The sequence below is a fragment of the Lepisosteus oculatus genome, chromosome 7 (genome assembly GCF_040954835.1).
Source record: "Lepisosteus oculatus isolate fLepOcu1 chromosome 7, fLepOcu1.hap2, whole genome shotgun sequence".
Lineage (NCBI taxonomy): Eukaryota > Metazoa > Chordata > Actinopteri > Semionotiformes > Lepisosteidae > Lepisosteus > Lepisosteus oculatus.
Window position 1 is genome coordinate 34,164,462 of NC_090702.1, and position 26,767 is coordinate 34,191,228.

The 26,767-nt window shown below is 37.7% G+C and overlaps 1 protein-coding gene across 3 annotated transcripts in view; it reads left to right on the forward strand.

Moving 5' to 3' along the window:
* The first annotated feature begins 7,665 nt into the window (after nt 1-7,665).
* LOC102689674 (protein PHTF2) overlaps nt 7,666-26,767 on the forward strand; it is a 93,731-nt gene continuing 74,629 nt past the window's right edge. For 2 of the 3 annotated variants that reach the window (XM_015352647.2, XM_015352649.2), the window contains exon 1: nt 7,666-7,832. The gene's annotated coding sequence lies outside the window, so the exon portion shown is untranslated. The remainder of the gene's footprint in view (nt 7,833-26,767) is intronic. The other variant, XM_015352648.2, reaches the window with a different exon arrangement.

The window sequence follows — 26,767 nt, forward strand, 5'->3', positions numbered from 1 at the left end:
AGGTTCCTAGGATGAGGAATAAATGTTTAATACAGGAAATTTGTTGATGGTTTATTTGAAAATGTATTCATTAGCAGTTTTTTTAGCAAACAGAAATCCATTGGAAAATTGAAGTGGTCTCTGCTGAGCCTCTAAGGTAGTCCCTTCTCAGATAATACAAGACGTGTTATGCTGAGGTTTACAGGTGAAGACCTTCGAAAAATGAACATCCAAAAGAGACAAAACACCTGCAGCCATTGGCATTACACATAGAAGTGTGACTTGTGTCTAGAAACATGTGTTTCCAGGTTTCCACAGGACAGGAAACCTGAAATCTATGTGTTCATGACTGGGACCAAGACAAGGAATTAGATACTGTGCCGATTAGATGGGGAAAAAGATAGATAGGAGCTGTTCATGAATGCACGTTCAAGCTGATGAATTACCTGTCCTAAAAGTAAGCTGCATCCTTATGATAATGATCTGCTTCAAAATCTAAAGGTTGACTTTGGTGGTGCAGATGATGAAAGCCTGGTAATGTCCATCAAGGCTATGAATGAGAGTTTAGCTGAATGGTAAGCTGTATAGTTCTGTATAGTATATGGGGAATTACACCCCAAGGAGTTTTAATGCATATGGAGAAGTGACACAGAAACCATATCTGTGTTCTAGAATCATTTGAAGTGCTTTGTTTTGTTACGATGATGCCACAGCCTTTCTGGTCACTGGGATAAAGGCCACATGTTCATGATACCCTATAGCACCATCCCTGACTTCTACCATGAACCTTGAGTCTTCTCAAAACTTTGCATGTGATCAGGGGACAACGGTCCATCATGGATGCCATCTATACCAGTCTCACTGTTCCTGATCGCCAATGGCACAGTGCTCTCAGATTTTAAGCATGGCCTCTTACAGTTTTGGCCACATTAGTGTCACATTTCTGGATCTATCACTAATATTATAAGAACAGGTATATCTGATGGTGATTAATACAATAGAATGTCTGTGACAGGTTAGATATTTGATATTTTTGGCTTGTTTGAAAGTAAAACTGTATGTGAGACAGGGTCTCAAGAAAAAAACGGAACTCCCCACTTCTTCAAGGGCCAGGTAGTGTTTTTGTATCTTTGTCTTTCAGGGAAGTAACCAGCTAAGAAATGGTTTCCATTACTGTCAAGATGAAACGCAACTTCCTGTATTAACAAGGTGGTGGTTGACCAGTTTGGTTCTGCAAAAGGAAGCATTGTTGACCATTAATACAATATATGGGTCAATACCTATATCTTTATAGCTGATTGATAGCTCAGTGGAGAGATATCATTACCACATGTTACTCGTTTCCATAATTGCAATATATAACTGTATTTATAATAATATATTAACTTCAGGCCAAAATCAATTGAATTTTGAGACCCTAAACTCTAGTCCTCCTTTTCTTTTTCTTCTTGATACCTACTACATCCGTTAATTTAAAGGCATGTGAATGAAGCAAAGCCTCTTTTGTTGTATGATTTTGCCAAGTATTAAGGCTGGGAATACTGTGAGGCTGTATTTCAAATGTTTTACATACTAAAAATGTTTTTGTTTTAATTCTTTATCAGGCATTGTGTTCTATTCTTTTAGAGTCACAGCTTAAATGTTCTGTAGTACATGTAGCAATCTTATTCGCTCATGGATACCAACAGAGCCTGTTGTATTTCGTAATGGATTAATAGAATAATTCAGATATTGACTTAATTGCCAATAGCTTATGATATTGTCATTGTTAGCCAGGTATTTAGTTTGCATGGCTTTCAGGTTACCTATAAAATCTACACAGCTACAACTCTAGAATTCTAGGACCCAAATTGAGTGTCACTGAACCTGAACCTTATTCTCGCAATGGGGAACATAATGATTTCATAGCAGTTAATGAATTAGACAAGGAAACAGCTGAGATCAGATCTGAGAAACATTTATTTTTATATACACAGAACAGAAAATAAGGATTGTGCAATAATGCACTAAAAAGAGACTATCAGTACACTTGAAATATACTATTAGTACACTATAGTTTATTAGTATGGATAATATATAATTAGTGTACTGTACTATTTGTATATATTATAATACACTTAATTTTAAAGCAATCATTGAAAAACCAAGGAGATCAATATGGTCATAAAAGCTTCGTGATATTGACTTATGAATGGGCATGATAAGAGTTTTCCATGCAATCTCTGATTTTTGTTTGCTTGACACACAACTTCTGTCATATAAAGAGATAAGAGTACAAGCCTTTTGGCTTATCTTACCCCCTTGGTTCCTGATAGCTTTTTGAAAAATCCAATGGCATCAGTTTCATCACCATAGCTGTGCAGCTTGTTTTAGACACCCACAAGGCTTTGACACACTTCCTCTTAATTTCCATTTGTGCCCCTTGATTGACTGTTAATACCTTTAAGGAGTTTGAATGCTTATATCAAGCCCCCTCAGAATATCCTCTGTTACTTTGTTACTTTATTTTGCCTGTATATGGCATATACTTCTGAGCAGGAGTAAATTTCACTTTTCTTTAAACTCAATTAAATGCAGAAATCTAACCTTTATTTTTGCTGTTGTTAACAGGTTTATTAACAATGACAATGATCCAATATAATAATCCATCATCCATGTAGAAGAAACATGACACACTCCTAGACTCCTGGGTCTGGGCATCACTCAGTCACCCCTCAGCCTCCAGTCCTGATCACAGCATTGGCGCTGACAAGCTCAGACCTCTGTGGCCCATCACTGGCTTCCAATGATTTGCCCCTGAGGAGATGCCTCCTCTCATCCAGCGAGTCCATTGCAGCTAATTTTCCCTGCAATACTGTGAGCTGCACCCTCCTCTGAGACATGGTGTCACTCCTCTGGGGTGGGGAGGTGGGACTGTGGCTTTGGATCTACGCCTGTGGCTGGAAGGTTGCTGGTTTGTATCCCGCGGCCGGGAGAGGAATCCTACTCCGTTGGGCCCCTGGCCAAGGCCTTTAACCCCAACTGCTTCAGGGGCGCCGTATAAATGGCTGCCCTGTGCTCTGACTACCAGGCTTCTCTCCTTGTCTGTCTCATGGAGAGCAAGTTGGGGTATGCGAAAAGACAAATTCCTTTACAAGAAATTGTATATGGCCAATAAAGTGCTCTAATCTTATCTCCTGACTTCACGGTGAGGCTTGCCTTTTTCTCTCCCCCTCCAGGCCCCCAGTAAGGTCCACGGCAAACCAATCGATGTCACATCCTTTCACTACTGACACCAATGTGATAAAACAGACTTTGTTAACAGGCTCTAATCGGTGAGGGCAACACTTGAGCTCCTGCCCATGGAGTAGGGCACTGCAGATCAGATTGGAAGCTTGATAACAGAGCGACACAAATCTCTCTAGCTGCTGTGCCTCAAATGACCTCTCAGGTAGAGCAGCCGCAGGCCCCGACTTGAGTGTGATGTCAGTTTGAAAAGATGATGAACACAATTAAAATTCCTAAGATTGCTAAGCACTAAGGTTTCAGATTAAATCTTATAAAAAGTAAACTGGCTTTAGCCTTTTAGGGACGATGGTTCTCCAGTTCAGGTCCTGAGGGGCCTCTTTTCATAGCTTTCCTCAACAAAGGTTTGCCCTAATTTATTTTTTAATGAGCTACTTAATTGTAATAAAAGTAACTAGAGGTGAATGTTTTGAATAATCAACAATAAAATTCAAAGAAAAAGGTCTCAGAAAATAATGAGGTTGATTGTGTCGTTCACAAACCATAAGACACTTAAATTGAGATTGAGGTCCCTGCTTTGGAATAAAGGCTATTTTTTGTCAGAAACCGAGCAGACCTTATAAAAATATAATTTGCAATAACCTCACAGATGATCATTATATTCTCAAATGCAATAAAGGAATCCAAGAACTACTGATTGTGAGCTGCTTTTCTATTTACAGGTTAACTACAGTACTACTCTAAAATGTTCCACAAACAATTCTGAAGTTTTATGATCAGCATAATTTCTTTCAACATATTTAGAAGCCCACTAAACATCTATTCTTAAAGTTACATACCCACCCCATCTTTTCTAATCCCATTGATGATCTTTTTAGTTTTGCTGTTCCTATAAAAAAGCAAGTGAATAAGACAATCTAATTTATTGTCTTTAGTGTAGCGCTTTTCTTTTCATTGAAAGGCCAATTTTGGAGTAAGTCTTACGGGGAAACGTCTCAGTTTGTCTTTTCACCCATCCTCACAATGTGGGCTCTGGGATGTTCTGTTTTATTTTGAACGTGCTGGTCGAGTTTCACCTTCTTTGACTCTGCCCCCTCACATCTCATTTCCTTTTAGCATCGAAAGATTGTTAGTTTCTGCACACACTATTTTCCTGAAATAGTTTAGTCAACTTGCATTATGTGGGAGCTTGAACTGTGTTCTAACTGATTCTGCATGGTAATCTACCCTATCATATTGGTGTAGCACTGTAATATAACACTGTAAAGAAGGTCTTACAAGTGCATTGTATAATTCTAACTTCCCTATGGATCCTACCATTCTGTTGACATTATAAAATGCTTCCTTACATTGTCTAGAGAATAACAATGATGATATTGTTCCTTCTTTCAAACCAGTGTCATGTATCATCTTGTGTTTTTAATGTACCTTCCTGTTACCCACATGGAATTCCTTGTTGAAATTCAATTTTATTTACGTTTGCCAAGTCCTGCATTTTAGCTATTTTTCTGCTGCTCCTACAGTGTTTGCAGATCCCATTTAAAATCAACTGTGAATTTGTCAGGTGTACTGGTTATGCCAGAATGAAGAAAACGCTCACACAGTTCCCTGTGGTACCCCACTAATTATGTCATTGTTGTTTGAACTGCCTCATTTAATCAGTAGGTTACTTTCTGACTTCTAACCATTAATTTGTTCTCAATCCACACATTAGCTTAAACACCCAGAGAGCTAAATTTAATTACTAACCTTTGAGGTAGAACTTTAGGGAGAGTTTTTTTAAATAATAAAATCATCTCACATTATGATGTGCACTATGATAGGCTACGATTACATAACATATGCTGATATGTTGATATGTTATGGTTACATGCTTTGTTAATGTCACAAATGACCTCTGAGCCAAAGGCGCTTGTATTGCATTGTTTTAGGTTCTGTTGAGCTTTGAAATTTGATTCCTAGGATCTGAGCAAGACTGCAGTGGAGTGGAGACTAGATGTACATTTGACAAAAATAATTCACTCGCTAAGCAGGTTTTAAACTCCTGCAGCACTTTAAAGGAGTACTAGGAATTAAAGCATTATCTGTCAGATGCTGACTTTCGGACTGTGATCAAAGGACTTCAAACTGCTTACAGAAGACAGCTCACACCAATTCATTGTTGTACTCACGCCTCTGCCATGTGAGACTTAATATATTAAATATTAATTCTTAAAGTTATCAGCCTGCCTTGTAGTGCTGTACATTTTCCTTCTTCACATAATCTACCACACAAAGAGAGCTAACTAAACAGAACCATTAGAATCCATATTCTAACCAGTTCTTCCAATTCTGAGTTACAGGGGAACCAGAGCCTATCCCAGCAATCAAAGTGTGCAAGGCAGTGTTCACTCTGAATGGGACACCAGTCCATCATAGGGCAGATGGATGCAAACAGAGATGCACATACATCAGGGCCAATTTGACCAAGAGCTGGTTAACCTTCCGCAGTGTTTTTGGACTGTGGGAGAAAACCCACACAAACATGCGGAGAACATACAACCTCCATGCAGGTAGCACGCCAGGCCCAGACTTGAACCCAGGGCCCCAGTGCAGTGAGGGGTCATGCCTAACCACTGTGCCTCTGCGCCACCCATTAAATAGCACAGAGATAAAAAAGCATACATCAATAAATACATGTGCTTATTAGGTTATTGGAGCATGACTCCATATTCGTATTAGGCTAGAATGGGAAAACTACATCAAAACCCTGAAAAACTCTGTTTGAAAACTTGATAATGTTTCAAAAATGACGTAAAGTAAGAAATGACATTAATCTTAAGTAAATAACCTTTTCAGTATTTTCACTTTCAAATATGTTATTATGTGTATATGCTAATGTACATATGTAACTATGTGAGTTTTATTAACTTAATACTACTTCTGTAACACCATTCCAAAGAAACCAGGGACTCAGACATGTTTGGAACTATTCTTATAATCTTATAACTTACTTTTACAAAAAGGCCTGTGTGGCCTGTTTTTTTTCCTTGGATTTATTCTCTTTGTTGTCTGGGTTTATGGATGTTTATGTGCCACAAAACACTTTGAGATCATTGATTTTAAATAAGAGCAAGGCGTGGTGGCACAGTAGTTAATATTAGTGTTTGACAGTGCTGGGGCACTGTCAATTCAATTCCTGTGGTGCTATCTGTGTGGAGTTTGTATGGTATGTTCTCTCCAGTTTTGCATATGTTTCTTCCCACAGTCTAAAGACATACTGGTAGGTTAATTGGCCTCTGGGAAAACTGGAGCAGGTATGTATTTATGTCTAAGTGTGACTTGTGATGAACTAGCATCCTATCCAAGGTGTATCCTGCTTTCTGCCAATTTCTTGCCTGGATAGGCTCTGGTTCCCCACAACCCTGTACTGGATACAGCAATTGGAAAAAGGATGGATGAGTTTTAAATGAGTTATATAAAATAAGAGTGTATCATTTTATTCACAGGAATTATTTTAATAATTCTCACTTCTATTATTACAAGACAATTCTTAAATCAAAATGATGATGACATTTAGTTTGTTTAATTTCTTAAAATTAGTTTCCCCTGGTTTATGGGGAATAGAAGTCTGAGATGTAGATCACAGACCACTAGATGGTACTGTGTAGTCAGTTTATAGTTCAATATGACCTGCAATCCATGAGATGAAGCCCAGAAAAATAAATCCATGCAATAGCAGAAGTGCTGGCAAAATGTCTGTCATAGGACTCCATCCACCAGTAGTTAATGAACATATCAACATGTCATATGTGTGAAGACTGACAGTGGAAAAGAACATTACCTCTTCAGTGTAAAAGTATTATAAACAGTTTACAGACATTTATCAGAAACAATTCGAACAACTGTCTGGTATTATATCCTACATATCATACTGTATCCATAATGCGTGATACAGGATAATACTAGAAAGAAGGGGGGATATTATTTGGGGAATATATGTCGGAATATGAATTTGAAGAAAAGCTCTCTGATGTCATGCTCTGTGAAGTGTGGAAACAACTGCATGGAGGTGGAGAACAGCAAAGGAAACCATTGAATCTCACAAAACTCTTGAGATTCACAGTATGTTACCACATCAATTAACTGGCAACACCTAAATACATTTTATGCTTAGACAGGCACTGGATCTGTGGTAGAGTTAAGTGAGCATATAGAAAATTTTAAATAACAGCTAGATCATACTTTACTTTAATTCTGAATCTTTAGGAACTCTTTTTAATTTATTTACAGGCTGTGATTAACTTGCGGGTTAGACACACCAGAATATTGCTGGAATTAATGTATTTAACAGAAGTATACTGTTTACCAACAATTGTGAAGGGATTAAGATTTCATCTGCGTTGAGGGAAAGGAACCCAATACAAAGATTTATATGCACATTTATTTCTTCAGTTACGGTAAAAAGAGTGCCAGGGGCTTGCGTTTGGAAACGAATTGGAGGTCAGAGAAGAGATAAGCACACTGAGAAATCAGCGAAGCTGTGTATGACAGTACCACTACCAGATTAGGAAACCATCAATATTCAAAATCAGCAATCAAAGTAATCACCTGTAAGAACAGCTTGTGAAACCGTAAACAAAATCGAGGTAAGCACCGAACAGCATTTTGAATTACTGAACAGACAAAACAGAGGTGCTCTTCTGTCTCAAGCATTAGCAAAGTGTTTTGTCTGTAGCTGCATCAGTCAGTCACTGCTGGGATTGTGAATATTGTAAAAGGATTTTTCATTTTCAACAAACCGATGAACAGATTTCCGCGGTGAGCTGCTTCTTTGTGTAAAGTTACAACCATGCATTTATCGAACCAAGGCACCTCAAGCAGTTACTATTGTTCATGGGGATTAGTGTCTCCTCTTAAGTGAATTCAATGAATTTCGCAACACAAAACTAGCATTTTGTATTTGTTTCAATACATACACGTTCAGTGTTACGTTGTTGTAAGTTTAGCACAACTTATATTTAAATTGGCATGTTTCATTATTTTAGGAGATATCACGTAATTCGTTATTATTATGGTTTGCAACGTAAAATGGGCGATAATGAAATTCACGTTTAGAAAATTTCATATCTTAACTAGAACAAGTTACTGCTAAATATTTTATATATCTCGAGAGCAGTTGCCACCTTTTGTGCCTCTCATTTTTTTTTTGCAGTCAGTCCCAATTCCCCTGACTAGTGGAAATTCGAGTGGTAAACGTTCAACTGGTATCTTCAGATCAGAGAATCAGCAGTACCTTCCACTTCACATTTCAAGTCCCAGAACAGCCTGTTTTATTATTGCATCACTTTTAAAGTAATCAATAATTCAATCAATAATTTCGATAGTTTACATTCTGTTGGTAATCTTTATATTATTAGTAAATGTTATCTGATGTACAGTTTAAACCAATCAATTACAATGTGAAACAGTACAATCAGTAGAAATCAGTTGCTCGTAAATATTGGACCAAAATATTTCCACTATGATTGTCAATTTCCAGATTTATTTGATCTTCACATTCTGACATCTGCATCAGCTTCCCCCTGGCACACCTTCTCAGTTATTGACAGCAGCATAATTAACAAGGCTCTGGATCAAGACACTTCTCCTTTCAATTCATTATGCACATCTCCCATTAACAGATGGGATTCAGTTAGTGAAGACTGGGGATGGGTATTGCTCTTCACCAACCTGGTGCAGGCTGGATCGGTTAATTTGCATTTGATTTCTTCCACCTTCCACCTACAAATACTCATTTGTTCAGGAAAGGAAAGTACAGTGTGGTTGCTTGAAATATTGCAACGACGACAGATATTCAAATAACTTTATAGGGTTTGATATCATGACTTCAAATGTAGGATACTTTGGTCTCAGAAGGCACTGTAAATTTCACTTCACAATGACAGAGCCCCTATTTGACTGTTTTACAACTTAAAATTTGAACTCGTAGGAAACCAGACAGGGAGAAAGCATGAAAGCTCCACACAAAAAGTACCTCAGGACCCAAGAGCTGTGAATGAATTGATTTACAGCTTGAAGTCAACACTTAGTTAATGGTTAACAAATTGTTAACAATATAAAATGACTTATCTTTTGGAAGTGGTTTTCATTATTTGACTGTAATTGTGTTTCCTCCATAGGATACCATAAACATAAATCTAGGAAGCAGGTCTTCTTACTGGAATGACAAACAAAGTATTCTTGCACTACACAGAAAAAACAAAACAGCTGAAAGATCAGCTAAAAGGTAAAAAGGTCCTGTCAGTGATGTCAGGTAGTTCATCTGATAGAGCTGTGATGCACGAGGAGTCAGTAGGAGTGTTTGTCAGATTCTGTCAGGCTAGTGAACGTGCATTTTGTGGTGTTCATTCTATAGGGAAGGCAGATGCCAAATATCTCGTAATTTACATCTTCATACATAAACCAGGTTTATTCAGGCCCTGTTGAGACTGATGGTATGAGTTCCCACACTGAAACCTGGCTCATGTTTTGTGGTCTCTATTTTTTTTTAACCAGATCAATGGTCCAGATGTGTTGGATCCCGACGACAAACCTAACTTAGTGATGGATGGCCGAGCATTGTCTTGCATTTCATATAATTTATTGCTAATCTAACTTTCCTGATGTTGTTTATGCAATTAATTAAACCTTTACATTGCAGTGCATCTTCCATTACTGCACTAAATGTTAGATCTATTTAATAAATTGGAAGCACTTTTCAATACATTAAAATGGTCTTTTTGTCAGCTGCCAATAAACATAGGGATCTGGAAAAATATGATGGCTTGTGCATGGAAAGACTAATTAAACATTTTGGCAGTACTTATAGTACCATCCATAAGAGTTTGGATTTATCACTTTTTCTGTCTTTCCTTTGACAGCTGAACTGTAAGGATGTCAAGTCCTGTTGTAGTTCCACTGCACAAAGCCATGAGGTGTAACACACAGGTCTGCAGGCTCAGCATTCAAGCCTTTTCCATCGTGTGTCACCATCCATCTCTTTTCAATAACCCAAAACATTAATTTGCCGATATTTATTGGTCCAGGCTGTGCTGTTTGCTCTGCAGTCCTTCTTTCCTGCTGGCATGTCAAATGGGCAGCTTGTGTGTGGTAGCGTCAGTGTTAATTCCTCTCCTGCAAAAAGCGTTCACTGGCCATGGGCTCTGTTTTGTGGAGATAAGCTGTCTTAAGAGAGGGGCTTTGAGCTTTCATTTTCTGTGGACTCAAAGGTATACCATAGGCTGTGGGTTCTGAGTAGAATCATTTACCATTTGTTTTAAAGACCCAGTTTGCTATGAGAGCTGACTTTATCCTGTATTCCAAAAAGAAAGAAAAAGAACGCGTGCCCCCAAATTATTGAGGTGGTATCCAGTAATAATCTGTAAAAATAGCCAAAGCAACTGTGCACATACTTTCTCTATTCCAAAATAATGCATCTGTTTGCACTTGTTAATGGCATACACAAGTCTTCATCAAGCTAGTTCTTCATCTCTGGCAAGACAGTGGTCTCATATAAGTAATTCCTTATTCCTTAATTGCTGGCAGTCCACATGAGAGGAACTCCTTTTTCAAAAAGAAACAACAATGATGTTATAAACAAATCCATCTAGTCATAAATGTAATTAGCTGTTATCTTATTGTCAGTTCAATACATATTGATGAACATGTGCTCGTGTATATAACAAAAATAGACCATTCATTTCAAAACTCCAATTTAAAACTTGTTAGTCATCTTCTGTTTGACTGTACAGTTGGTTTTTTGTCCAGTATTCCTTCAGATATTATATTTTCTGTCTCTGAATATACATTTTCTCTCTTCAGCAAATCTCTTTTCGACTGACTCTCTGGTAAGCACGCATCTGACTATCCTGTATGGTAGTTAACATTAGGGAGTGCTTGTCGGTTCTTTGATTGTTTTGGACACAGATTTGTATATGTATGGGGTGGGGTACTTTGACGACCTTAAATTACCTGCAGAGGTTTACCGCAGCCCAATAGTAAAGGCTTACTTTTTATTTTTATTTTACTAGTGTTGTTTCTGGAAGTTTCAGTATAACGTTCACGTTACAGATATATAGGAAACATGTTTCTTTCACCCAGGCTACAAGTTTCTATCTTATGGGCTTCAGTGCTGCGGTGTCACACCTGTTATGATTGAAATACACTGAAAACAGGAAAAGTCATAGGCAACCTATTTCTGTCCACTATTTTGCAGATTTTAACTTTCTGAAATGTGGTCTGAAATGTTCAGTCTTTTAATGCACTTTATTGGCCTTTTTGCTGTTTTGTTTATGACTAAATTTCCAGTTATCTTCATAACTGTTAGCCATTATTAATGAGAGTCTAACTAGTACATCTAACTGGTCCTGTTGATTGTTTTTACTGTATATCATTTGCATGAAGTGGAGCCTCTTTTGAATTGTGAGTTAATTTATAGGAGATACAGCTCCTGTATTTGGTGAGTGGTATAGTAACTTATTTGGTTTCCTGTTGTTTTTTCACTCCACCTGCCACCCAACATTTCATGAATACTGTTTACAGCAGGAAATGATTCATTCACACGTCTAAGGGATAACGATAGGGCCGTGCATCTTTTTCAGTATGTGGATGATGTGGTAACCCTGTATGGCTTTTAGTTGTTACTGTGATGTACAATTTTCATCAGTCATGTCTTCTTCATTCTGTTAATGTGTTTTCTTGATTGGAGAAATACACAGGGATTGTTACTTAAAACAAAATGTCAGTTTGCCAGATGAGAATCTATAGCACTGATGTTGGTGCAGAGCAGAGCAAAGCCCTTGTTTTGGACAGTTATTTATTTAAGCCTCTGCAGAGCCCTTGGATTGTTGACCAAGTTTCACAGTCTTCAGTGTGGTTTTCAGATGAATGCTTATATTTTTGGCTGGAGAAGCTTGCAATGAATGGCAGACACATACAGTGCAAGACCCTCTTCTGTTGCTAAGACTAATCCCTCACAGAATGGATTAACCTCTTCCAAAAGCTGTACAGCTTTAGCCATATTCCCTAAGGCTGTTTTAATGGGTCTGCTGATCTACCGTACTGTCATTTGCCCTGTTGTTGTGATGCGGATTTACTTGCCATCAGGATACATTTGTGTTGTTTATGCAGCAAGCATCACAGGTTTGTCCAGTAGGTTTAGTTTCTCATAGTCTCCTGCTGTACTAATTTGTGCAGTGCTTTGCTCCATAATCATAGATGTGCTGTTTGAAAGCATGTCTTTCCACTATCACTATCTCAGGCCTCTTTCTTGATATTTACTGCCAATACAATAAACTGAAAAATCTCATAATGAGGGAAAATAAGCTGTTTCCTGGATGACTGAACAAAGCTGTCTAATAAGTATAATCTAAATAATTCCCACTTTCACTTTATATTATTTTGGGCAACTGAAAAAGTTGAAACACACTCGATATCATCTCTTTCAGGTCAATCATATTATTCAGGTACATGAATGCATCTATTGAAGGATTTTTATTTACTTTGGTGTTTACGTTTTTATTTACTTAGGTGTTTTATTTGTTGAAAATGTAGAGCATAAAATATTACATTTCTATGAGTGAATAGTTAAAAGTATGAAGAAGAAATGCAGTTGCTGTATCTGATGAACTGAATTAGGATGTAAATGGAGCGCCAGTCTTTGAAAACTGGTGAATTCATTGGTTCCCCGGTTAAATGGCCTCCCTTATCAAGCCCCTTGACCGAAACTGACTTGTAAGAGTAGTGATTCTAGATTTTTAAAAGTGCTGAGTTTTAAAAAGTCTTTGACTCAATTATATACCCATGACTTCTTTTTTTTATTGTCACTTTTCTCCTGATGTGTAGACAGCAATTTAGCAAATTATGGAAATTGAGCTTTACTTGACTTGAGTCTTAAGTAGGTTGTGAAAGATCACCAGTTGGCTCTATATGGCATTCATCGATATTCCACTAAGATGATGGCAGCTGTATCTGGTGCAGTTTTGCATTCAATCCTTTGAATTGACTGATCCCTCAAGTCTAGACCTCAGCTTGACTGGTAATATTATTTAAGTATTTAAATTATTTTGAGCAAATCCTCCAGGCGTCTGCTGAGGTTATTCATGGTGAGTTCACTCTTTTCTCCCTAGCTAGTAGAAGTTAAATCAAGTCGAGCCAGTAGTGTTAGGTGATTAAAGTTAATAAACATATCCGGTCTCAAAGAGAGTCAAGCAGGGCATTATATTACAGTTAATTCTACTGGAGTAAGTAGGAATCCATGATGGACTAAGCTAATTATGTCCGTTTTTCTCATAGGAATTCAGTGTCTGGTAGTGCTATTTGAAGTGGATTATCCAATGGATTTGGATGCAGATATTACCCACACTTGCAACAGTCGTGAAGTCATTTAATAGCAGACGTCTGCTGTGCAAAATATTGAGGCTAAAACCTCTTAAGGCATCATTGTTTTAAGTCTTGCTTTTTTGACGCATTAGTAGATTTTAGCCATTTTGGACATTTTATTTTTCAGAGAACCTCACGTGAAACTCGGAGAATAAAACAGAAAACATGTCTATGTACTATGTTGCCCAGCTCTGAAAGGGTGATGACTAGAACTAGCTCAGTTCTTTTATAAGTTTTAAGTTTTTAATGGTAACATTGTGAATGGAGGAGTGAAAAAACACTCAAAAAGAAACATTTTCCACAGTGTTATCCTTATACATAACCAATTTTTAAAGAACAAAAACATGGGATGTATAGATGGGCCACAGATTTTCTTTTAGGGAAAAAAATACATTATTTTATTCTAAATGGCAAACTAATAGATATAATTTGAGTTAACAGCTAGGTATAAAACAGTCAGTCCAGTGCTCATTTTTGTACAAAATATAAGATCTTTTTATTAGGTGTCTTAACTTGTTTTCTTATATTGTACTTTTATAAAGGAACTTAATTGTGATATTTGAGAATATCATCCACCAAATTAAAATTGATGTAGGTAATAGTGTGTTTGATCATTGATAAGGCATTGATTCATGGGATATTCATGTGAATGCTTGAACAAATAGCACTTACAAGCAGGTAAAATTAGCCAATTGTTCATATTCATTTCAGGGAATGCACTAATGTGAGTTAAAAATTTGTCTCCTTTAATAGATATCTGTCTGTGTAAAATGTGTTGAGAGGTTGAACATTCACTCTCCTGATCTGTTAAGTATTACAATATGCCACTGGAATAGGTCTGTCTGCTCAGTGCTGCTGTTAAATCTGTAGGGAAGTAAATCAGGGAAGTAAATGAATGATGTAGGACCATCTATTCAAATAGGATGGGTGTGGGACCTTTCAAAAGTCAGGATAGCCATGGATGTAATATGTACATGTAATATTTTACTTAATTTCAGTAAAAGTAATGGCTGCATTTCTTAAAGACTCAAGACAGAATACCTTAATTGTTTTGTGAACTGAAGATGTTTCTTTCACTTAAATTCATATAAGGGTGTATCTGTATTGTGTTTACAGTAGGTACTACATGTATTTTAGCACGTACTGCAGTTGTTAAGAATTTTTGGATTACTGTGACACTGTTAAAATAGATCAACTTGTTCCTGTTTTGGTATTTCATGGAAAACTGTGATCCTGCATTTAGCAACTCAGCTAGCTTTACAGTATGTCAAAATGTTTTTACTCATAAAGCATGAACACTTCTATCAAACATCGCACAAGACAAACTTCAAGGAATCCATATTAATAATTCATCAAAGCTGAGTTAGTTTCAAAGCGTTTCCCTGGAAGTGTTTCGGATGGTCCCCTGCAATTCATTTATTTTCTTTATTTCTAAGTAATAAGTCTTTATTTCATTCCTAAACAATCAAACGGTCACTTCTCAAGTTTTATTTTGTCTACAGTTCATTAAGCTTATTGAATAAAGTAAGGCTCCTTCGATGTTTCCATTGTCTGTTGTATGTCTCAATGTGGGATATTAGTAGTACTGTGTATAGATATGTGTATATCAACAGCTGTGAGCAGGACAGCTGTGACCTCCCTGTGACAATCTACTTTGAACCAGACAGCCTTGAAACAAAGCCTAACAGATGTCTTGCAATTAGACTGGTTGCCCTGTATCTCCAGAATTCAAAATTTATGAAACATTTTAACTAATAATGTCAGCAGCCAATACTGCTGAAATACTAAATTATGAATCATGAAATATGAATTGGGTGTTATTGAAATGTCAGGTCAGTGACTGCATTTATAAGCTTTCTCCGGATATATATATTTAATTTCTTTTTTCCACGATCCCCTATTTCACTTCCACTGAAGTATTTAGTCAGTGTTGTGCCTGACCGTTAACTAAGTATGCTTTCTGGATATTGCTGTATGTCAAACTCTTAACTACATTTTGTAATCCAAGAAACATATTAAAGAATTCAAATACAGTACTGTGCATGAAGACTTAGGCCCTGTGGCACAAAATGAGCATTGACAAATCTTAAAACATCCAGGTATGACTTAAAACAGACAGTTTGGTCTATTTTTGCTTAATTTATAATCTGAGATCCTGCACTGTAAGTCATTATATTTGTATTAATGTACAGTACAGTACATGATGATTGCCAGCCTGTTTGTATGTGGTTATGTCCTAACATTGTGCAAAATCCTGGGTTTGGTTTAAGGTTGCAGGCATTTGTATAAAGGAAACAGAGCTTCACTGGATGCTTATCAAACTTTATTGGGACAACTATAGGAAAACAAGAAAACAGCAGATGCAACGTGTGGGCCTGCTCTCTTCTCTTCTAATCCAGACGTTGGGTCAGACGTCAACTAAAACCTTTCTCATACTAAATAAAATACAGCAGTAAAAATCAGTTTATCAGTTTATTAAGATAAAATACAAAATACTGCATAGTAAAATATGTTAACTCAAATTAAACATGTATCACCATTGCATGAGTTATGCATTTATATTATTAATGTAATATTGAGTGATTTCACCATTGGAGCTCTGAAGCCAATAGCCTGACACAATTAGGAATCGACTGTCAGTCGTCATAAGAAGCAGGTGACATTGTTTCTTATGCTTATCAGAGTATGGAGCATTTAATTCTCTGTTGCTATTATAAGCAGTTTGCTTTATCCATATCACCTAACATATTAGGCAAATAAACTGTGGGCATAAGAAGATTTCAATTATTTATCTAAATCAGTGTCTGCGCTGAAGTGAAAGGGAATGTGGTGAATCTGGTTGTGCAATTCACGTGATATTGGCAAGTCTTCTTACTTTTTTATTTTTTGTTGGTTTGTCAAAAGAAAAAGGTCTTCAAGGGTTCACAATTACCACTTCCCTGGCTTTGTCCACAGTCACCACATGCCCCAGACATTAGCTCTGTTACAACTGGTTTTATTTGGAGGAATAAGTGGCCATGGTTGGGTTTCTAGACAGTATGTTATTCCAACATTTGGTGGCCTGTTTGTACATAGTTTTCGATATTAATGTTGGGATTTTAGGTTGAGGGTGTCCAGGATGGCGTTGCTTTCTGAAGTATCAGCCTCAGCCATCAGTATCATGATGTCCACTTGAGGAAGCTTTAATTAAGCTTCTTAGACTCTAAGATAGGGGTTCTCAATTGTGGCCTTTAAATGCTGCTGTCCAGCAGGTTTTAAACGTTTTTCTTAAATCTCCAGATACGTAAGAAAGTAGAAAGGTTTCATTTTTTTCAATTAAGGGCTCTGGTAAAAGGAAAACCAAAATCCTTCTGGCCTGCCTGGACTGGAGTTGTCCACCCCTGCTCTAAGACAGTTGATTTTCTGCTCCCAAGAGCAGGGCTTTCTGCCTTCAGATGGGCACAGTCATTGCAAAAAACACTAGATCTTTGAAGGAAAATCAATCACTTTCTTGGCAGACCTTCAAAAGTTTCATGAGCTTTCACTGATTTTGGATACTTTCCTCTTAATAACTGGTTATCAAGTCTTGACAAAGTCACCCTGACCTAGAAGAAATATCCTGAGGTTGACTTGTTCTGAGGCTGGGTGCTGTTTCTCATCTGCAGAACTTCTTTAGCAACCCAATGTTTTAACTTTTCTGCAATTTGTTACAAACTTAAAAAAGTATTAAAACATTTGCTGGCTTAGACGGTGCTTTGATAAGCTACCTTATTTTGATGTTTGTCAGTCTTGGGGTCATGTCTTCTGTACTGCCGTGTCAGCAGAGAAAGAAGCCGGTAGGATGTGATTTCAAAGCTGTTACTTAAAAGGAGACAGACACATTTCAGCTATACAACATTATCCAGGAAAGGAAACCATTTAATTTAATATTTTTACAGTAAATTTGTAAAAACAATGAAGCTGCTTCTCTTCCTCATGAACATTTTCACTGTGCCCATGAAGACGACGAATTTGATAACAAATACAGTACATTTAATTCTCCAATGTGAGGTGTCTGTGCTTGATGTAGAAATGTACCTGCCTAGAAATTATGATAAACACTGTACTGTTTAGATAAGCCTATTAATTATTAGTAAATTCTTTACTTGTTTTGTAGTTCTTAGCAAGTAACACTTTGTAATGTGTGAAATGATGTGTAGCTTTTCACCGGAATATGTTTTACAAATATTTTGCAGAGCATTACGTTATGTAAACTCGAGTGGAAGTTACAGGAAATAGGATGGATAAGAGCGAATATTGGCGAAGCAAGAGCCTTCTCCATAATACTTACTGAATCATAAAAAGAGATAAGAGATTTAATATATACAAATATAGTCCATTTTAGTGCAGGTAAGGTCTAGCCATTTTTGTGTTTTAAAACTATCATCAGGTTAAAAATATGATCTAATCCTGTCTCAGTTCTCTGGTCTCCCTAAACTTGCTTAGCATCGTAACTAGAAGAAACCACAAAGTGCTGACTGAGCTGAGGCAGATTTTATAAAGCGCATGCTTTTGGGTGACTCTGTCCTTCCTCTGCACTTACTTTGTACTGTACATTTGCAGTTAAATGTAGTTGCCAGGAGTCGTTTTAACCACTGGAATGAAACTCTTTTTAATTATAACTTTTTTTGTTTTGGATTGAAAGTACAGCCTAGCTATTTCTTTAAAATGCAATTAAAAGAATACCGGATGCGCTGTGCAGAAAGTGCAAGGCTTAGTTAGAGGGTTGGCTTTCTGAACAGACATGATGTTAAACGTGAATGTGACTGCAATTGCTGGAAGATGCGTGTTTTGGATTGTCATTTTCAGAAACACATCAGACAGATTTAAGTGTTTTGAAATGAGAACAAAATTAAAAAATAGCCTGTAGTGGTTAAGTTGTCAATTTGAAAGTAAGATAACTAAATTACTTTGCTTTTGCCAGTTAAATTGTGGAGTTTTATTCACTTATTGACTAAGCAGTTTCCAGTAAAGGTTCTTAGATATTTTCATGGATCAATGAGAAACTGTTTCTTATCAGTTCTCCTCAAATGGTTAATGGGTTGTAAAATTCATGCTATTATACAGAATAATTTAAGACCTATAGAGCTTAAGGCACAGTGATTGCAGAAGGCCTTTTCAGTCAGTCTGACTGAATGAAGGAGTCTCAAGAGGAACAAAGAATGTCCATTGTTCAGGATTAATAATACTAGAGAGCAGCCTGAGTGGCTTGCTTTAATCTTGCTGCTTAAAGAACCAAACGGGGGATGGCAGTCGTTGATTTACTTTTCTTTCCGACGGCATTTAGACTGCCTTTGTTCTTTTTTCTCTTAAATTAATACATCACAGGACGAATTGTATTTGGTGCCAGTTAATATGGCAGACAGCAGAACGTTTTAGGACTAGGTAGCAGGCAGTGTGCACAAGTGGGAATAGAGGTTGAGCGAATTAGAATATATTCTATCAATACACTTACACTGTACTGTACTCTTTAAGGTTTGTTTTCTCATGTATTTTGCAGGCTGGCAAGACCTCTGCCCAAGCTTCGATTAAAACCCTCTGATTTGGTTTAGGGGTGATTAATGCTGTGTGTGTCATTTCTGAGTTATGCTGCACATGAGAAGTTCAAACCAGTGTAATATTTGTGTAATGTATTAATGAGCAGTCAAAATAGACGTTGCTCAGTTGCTGTCATTTGTTTTTCTGCTCTAGGGTTGCATAAAATTGACCGTACAAAAACAAAATTTAGAACAATGAGAAACAACACAACAGAGATCACCAGCAACCGTTAATTACAAAAATAACTGTGCAAATTCATTATTTGTGCTTTTTGGAGATGTAAATTAATATTGCTAGGTTAGAAGCGGGTGAAGTATGAACTGTATAGATGCAATTCTGTACGTCACACAAAATATATATATTTTTTTTATCACTGAGGGAAATGCATTGTATATTAGCAGCATATTTTTGTGGTTAGGGAAAATTGACTAATTGAAATGCAAGCCTTGAAATAAACAAGTACAGTACATTCTGAATTTAAGCTTTTTCTGAGATGCTTATCAGTTGGTTGGCAGAATTAACAGACCTTTAATTGCTGTAATTTGCAGTTAAAAAGAATAAGTACCACTCTCAAGGATGATTTGATTTCAGTAAGGCTGTGCTCCTTAGAGATTTGTGGTTTATTTTCCCTTGTCCTCTGAAGGATGTCATAGGCGTATTTTGTATCTCTGAGGCCTGTTAATTTTTGAAGACGGTGAGGTTTGTACTCTTGGGGTGAGTACCACAGAGGTTTGCCATCTTACATACAGTATTAATGTGGCATGGTTGTGACAAACGTCAACACTCATCTTTTAAAATAGATCCCCCTTGATGTTGTTTTTATAACATATTCTTAACTTTCTCTCTAATTACTACAGACTACTTCCAGTCCTTGCTTGTGTTTAGGGCTTAGAAATTGTCGGCCTCCTGAAATCCTGCTTGAGGTAACAGCTGACATTTTATGATCAGTTGTCTCGCACAGATAATTATATTGTCTGTATTACTGCGTGCTTTATTTGTGTTGCGTTGTACTAGCACTGTGTCCTATCCAGGAGATACAAAGGCGTTCCACCGGAAGCATGAATGCTGAAATCGATCAAAACTTTTTACAATACTGTCCTCTTATAATGTCATTTTCTTCCGTGGGAATGACTTTGTAATAAGGGTTTACTGTATAAAGCTTATGGCCAGTCTCAATATCTGTCCCATACCAAGTGGAATACAGACCTGTACCTTCTTACAAGGCATTTAAAAAAGTGCTTAAAAATGTGTCGTGTCTCCAGGTTTGTCTGTCCTCTGTATCATGCAGCCTGTTATTAATAATTTTAAGTACAAATAAATCTTTAATAACAATAACTATTTTAAAGTGAATAGCTAACTCCCATTGCTATACTCCTGTAATATTCAGTATACAGTACAATGTATTTTTCTAAAGCTGATGAGATTGGAATATACTGGATAGAAAACATTGTGCCGGTACAGTATTTGCAGTACTGGTACCTGAATGATGGGTGAACTGAGATAGTCTGACCGTTGCCATTGGCTGCCATTGGAGTATCGTGCGAGTGGTGATGTACAGCTCACAGGTTGCTCCTTCTTTTGTTTCTCAGTACCTGAGAAGCTGCATTTTGTATTTTCTAAATAAAAAAAATGTAAAGCAGTAATCTATTGTAAATGTGTACTGTATATTATTTTTTATTTTATGTAAATATAATGCTCAAAAAGTCCACATAAACAGTTCCTGGAAGACATGGTTTAGTCTCTTGGTCACAGATTATAATAGTTTTCTGTAGTGTTCTGCTTCCTTTGAATGTTTGTTTCAGCCATTTCAGCAAATACAGTAACATGATTGTGCAGCTCATGCCACTGTGCAGCCTCCCAAGGGTCAAAAACAAGCGTCATTTGCTCTGGAGGATATTACTAAGTATTTCTCATAAATATAGAGAACCTGTTAACTGACTTTGAAATTAGTTTCCTGAGTATTTATGCTATGTTATATAGTTACTATATTGCCAGCGGCCATATCACCCTGCAACTCACAACTGGCAACCCACTGAAGCTAAGCAGGTGTGAGCCTCATCAGTACCGCTCACCCTGTGGTCCAGGTGGGTCCTAATGCCCCAGTATAGTGACGGGGAGACCATACTGTAAATAAGCGCCGTCCTTGGGATGAGATGTAAAACCGAGGTCCTGACTCTCTGTGTCATTAAAAATCCCAGGGTGTTTCTTGAAAAGAATAGGGGTGTTACCCCGGCGTCCTGGCCAAATTTCCCATGCCTCCTAATAATCCCCCTCTATGAATTGGCTACATTACTTTCTCCTTTCCCCCTGCCGCCCCACTCTGACGGCTGGTGGAGCGACGCGCCGGTTGGAGTATTTCTCGGTCGCAGTTAATAACGTCAGCTCAAAGATTTGGTTCAAACCACCAAATGGAGACTGTTGTGCCGACAAGGGGACCCTGCTAATGCGGGATTAAAGCTAGGAAAGAGAGATACAGCTACTATGTTACTATATTCATTGTTTACTTTGCCATAACTATTCTTACAGTTTCCAAAGGGGGAAATTACTGAAATTATTGAATTGAATTATTGAATTATCTGCTTATTGAAGAGCAGAGGTCAATGGCATGCCATTGGGACGCCCTGAGTGTACTTGAGTAGGCTGATCTGTTGTTCCTACATAACTGGGCTTCCCAGTGCAGCTTCAGAGCTCAGATATGAATAGAACTGCTTTCTAGCCATGTCTAGCTGTGGTTGTTTAACAGGTATGATTTTGAAAATAATCCATTGCCTTCATGAAGTATGCACTTAATTCTGTGTTGGGTTACAATTCATGAAGTAGTTCAGGTTGGTATAGTCAGCACGTGTCAGGTGTGCTCATCCCTGGTGAGTAGGGCTTCCATAGCATTACTGATGTGTTGTTATCTCTCAAGAAAGCAAAGGTGTTCATGTACTGTCTTGCTACAATGTTGTCACATCAGGAGGCCAGCAAAAAAAAGCCAACAAGCTGTGGTACCAGTACTTAATCCATGTAGCACCCTGCAGTAAGGTTCCCATCAATCATTACAAGTGTAGGTCTGCAGCAACTAGACACTCCTGCCCATCAGACAGAGACCTCCCCACTGAGTGGTGTATTTTATATAGCAATTACCATATCATTTTGCATGTCTGCAACACACTCACTGACATACAGCAGGGTTATCTACGCAAAACCTTGGTTCTACTGCTGCCAAGTCTGCCTGCAGTGACTTAGTCCAGCATCCAACACAGTAGTAGTATGAAGGTGTTGTTCTCTTGATAGGTCCTTTATGCGTCTTTCTTTCTTGACTTTCAACGACCTTGAAATTCAGTCAGTTAAATCATCTCATAGCCTGTACCCAATCCTATTCTCTCTCTACTGAGGGGATTTAACGCTAATGCCAAAAATTCACTTGAGTGTAAAATGACCAGTTGTAAATAATCAAAGTGACACCAAAAACATTTAATTAATATCCAAATCCAAAAGAACTTTTTGTGCATCAAGTGAAAAGTTTATTTTGATGCTTAGTGTATACTGTATGTATGTGCTCCCTGGATAGTAACTGTGTTGGATGTTAGGAATGCAATATACAGTATCCCTGTTGAGCTCATACCAGGTGCACTTGTGCTTTTCCCAGCATTCTCAGAGTGTTCATATAACACATATAACACATCAAATCAGGCTCAGTGCAGTGGGTGAGGCAGTACAATAGCTGCAATAGTAAACCCGAAATAGCCATACTACTGTGTATGTTTTTCCATTAAGTGGAATCTGGAATCTGAATCTGGAAGATTTTTGGAAATGTAGTATGTTTTCCTATTGTCGTGATAATATACAGACCCCCTCAGACAAAAAGAAAAACAAAATATACAGAAAAGATACACGGATCTTACAATCTGATTACAAGAGGGCATGTTCAGAGATCTATGTTAACAGATGTTTTATTTTGTAATATTCGTGCTAAGATAAAAAAGATAAAATATACTGTATCATTCACAGACAGATTACATGAACAGAAAACAGCATTAGGAGGCTTGGTACAAGTATTTAACACTAAGAAGAGTAAATATAATGGAGTTATTTTAGGTCAGCAATGAAATATGGAGGGGTGGACACTAGTAAAAATTATGAGTGGCTGAGCACTGAACACATTGACCCCTTGTATCCGCCTGTGCAAAGGTATGCAGTACCATCAAGAAAGGGGTGCACCTCTCCTAATTTAATATTGAACCTCTGGTATATGGCTGCGTAGCTTGTAAAATGTAAAGAAACACGTGATTCAATGCGTCGTGTTAGTGGGTCAGAGGAGTCTTCTTCATTCTTCCCTGTTTGCAGTCATGGGGTTCATAGCTTCAAGTTGAGATGTAAAAAGGGTTATCTGGAGGAGGGTACTTTCAAGGAACACCTGTGCCACATATTTCAAGAACCATCTGTACTGGAATGAGGGATCTCCAGGGAAATATAGCTTCCTCTGCAAGTGGTGTTGGAGAACCAACCTCCCTTTGGACCCCACTGTAAAAAAAAAAACAGTGCCCCAGTATATTGACTGGGCACACTGTGATTTAGGAGGTGCCATCCTTTGAATGCAATGTTAAATTGAGGTCCTGACTGATTGGTCATAAAGGATGACATGGCACATTTTAAAAAAAGTAGGGGTCTTAACCTCTCCTATCCTGTATGTATTGTACTCTGGACTTCTTTACGTTGGAATTTTTCTGACATGCTGGCTTTCTTAAAGGTCCCTCATAATTGAGTTGAGTGAAACAATTTCTCACTTCTGTTGTGTATTGTCACCCAGGTTGGTGCTGAACTGCTCTTCTACAGTATGTGTAAAATACTTTGGGATCCTTTTGGATAGACTTATGAACCTTTCTAAAACTCTTGTGAAATACCACTTTCTGATTGACCTCATCAGCTTGGTTGAAGTTTGTTGGCCAGACACCCCCCAATCTGAATGTGCAAAGATTGACTTTTTATAACTTTCAGTTAAACCCCAAACAAAGGGGTTGTTTTTTGGCTTGGTATCATAACGTATAGCTGTGAAAACTCATGCTGAAAATTGTTACTATGGTTTGTTAGTTAAAAGTAATAGCGAAAGGAATTACTCGTACACTATGTTAAAGGATAGAGTGTGATTAGTTAAAAAACATAAAATATTGTGTACAATATGTGACTGTGACCTGACCCTTCAAAGTACCGCTTTTGGTTTCCATTAGAACTGTGTTCCTTTATCCCGTGTGTTCTTCTTCTGTTAACCATGTATTTTTCCATTCATGTGATTTCAGCCTAAGGTAAAACCCTTGTGCCTCATGACATACTTTATCAAGAAAGGTTGGGTGCTTGATTCCAGGAAATAGCTAGGGTGCAAGAGGCAAGTGGCCCCAAGGCCCAGACCTGGCAAGCACCCTGAGACTATCACGCAGTACATTCCTCCCTGTCAGATTTCTGACTGCACCGACAGCTCGTCCAGTCCAACATTTAAAAATGTTCTGGAACAAGGTATTTCAACTTCCCCAAACCGCAGTCAGATGGGTTTTGTGGCGTTATAGTTTCCCCTTAGGGTGTGTGAAGCAGCCGATGAGAATGTGTCACCTGTGTTTGTAAAAGTTCAAGTAGCCATGTTTTCTAGCGTGACGTCTAGCATATTTTTTTCTTATATTTTATTTTGTGGGGGTTACTGTAAAAAGAAAACTCAGGGGTTCTTGCGGAGTCCTGCAGAGGCAGAACCCCCACAGCCTGATTTTTCCATCTTATCCCTCGGACCTGAGGTGACCATTTTCCAACGATTTTTATTTTTTCACATGCTTACAAATAAATAGTGATAAAAGTTTTCTTGGAGCAAATACACAATATAGAGTGATCTGCCCATTTATTTTCTGTGTAAAAATTGCTGGACTGGAAAGTACAATGAAATGTCTGCTTTCAGGAAGAGACCTACTGTAAGTCTCACGAATATTGGGAAGCAAATAGACTGAGGTAAACAGTGAGGTGCTGTCTGGGAATTTAGCACGGGAGGGGGGTGAGATTTAGGAATTACGTAGTCATGCGTCTGCTGTTCAATGATATGTGCACCTTCAGCAAAGCATTACCCAGCTTGCGACTGACTCTTATGCAGCCTTTTGCTGTGCTATGTTTTCATGGCAGCTCAGTAATGATTTCAGATCAGCATGGGGGGTCTTCACACAGCTGGCTGATAGGACAGATAACACACATTTTGCCAGTCAGAATGCTACTACAAAGTAAGATGGAAAACTGTAGTACATGTGTCCATTCTCATTCAGCATTGACATTGAAGACTTGAACATAATGAGCGATTACTTCCCATCTGCACAGAATACAATAGAGTCGCAATGTTGTATAACGATGTATGGTTTTTTATTTAATTGAATAATGTCTAACATAACATGGCATTTTCACACAAATCATTTCTAAAAATAATTGGGGCTTTTTTAAGAAGTAATTAGTAGCTATGGAGTATATGAATAGCTGGTAGTCTGGGTAGTCTCTGATGTGTTCGAAAATACTTTGAACTGTCACAAAAAATTCAAAAAGTACTTTTCTTTGGTGCGTAAGTGTCATTGTCCCTTACACCTTTGTCCTATGTCATTTAACATTGCCATGATTTTGTTCAGAAAGTAGACCTCTGTGGCTTCTTCTGTTGAAAGTAGAATGTAAGGCTTGTTTGATGTAGAAGCAGATAAATTGTGACAAGGAAGTGATAACTAAGAAACAGTATGTAAATACACAGAAAATAGCATGTGTGGGTGTCGGCTAAATTTGACTGCATTAACGTAGAACGTCTGAACTTACCAGAATAACTTGATGCATCCAAAAATATGCATATTGTAAATGTGGTTATCATTTGTCCGTGCATGCAACTGAACACATTTATTAACCACTTACAGAGCTCACATCAGGGTCAAAAAGGCCTGATTATACTGTCCTCTCAAGAGCACTGCCAGTTACTATCACTTGGTTTTGGAAGGGTAAAGGAAAATAATGGATTTCTTGTCTAACTATAGAGGCAGCGTGATAAAATAAATTAAAAAGTATAGCCGTTATTTTTGTTCTATTTAAATTATGCCATTTTCTGTACTTTGTCTGCTCTTTATTATGCTCGGGTGATACTGTGACATACTTTTAGCACCTAACATGAGGCAAGCATAAGCACAAATATCTCTAAAACCTACAACAAGAAAGGGATAACTGAAGATGTTTAAAAATCTTGTCCCTTGTGGGCTTTGTCACCAGCATGTTGAAGTTATTCATGCATTACCTTTTTTCCATAACGGGCAATGACAGATCTCGTGTCAGACAGCAGGGATGAGGTTGAAGGTATGATGAAGTTGTGTTCAAGCAATTGCTTTGTTGATTTCTCTCCTGAATTGTTAGCTTTGTCACCCAGTAGTAGTGCCTGTGTGGTCCTTCATGCTGCTGTTAAGAATGGCATAGAGACAAGATATTGGCAATACACGATTTATTGCAATGCTGATTTTTGCCAAATGTTTAATTTGCTTAATTTTGTAAAGATATGGGTGGCATGGTGGCACCGTGCTTAGCTTTGCTGCCTTGCAGTGCTCAGGCCCTGGGTTCTGTTCTGGGAGTTATC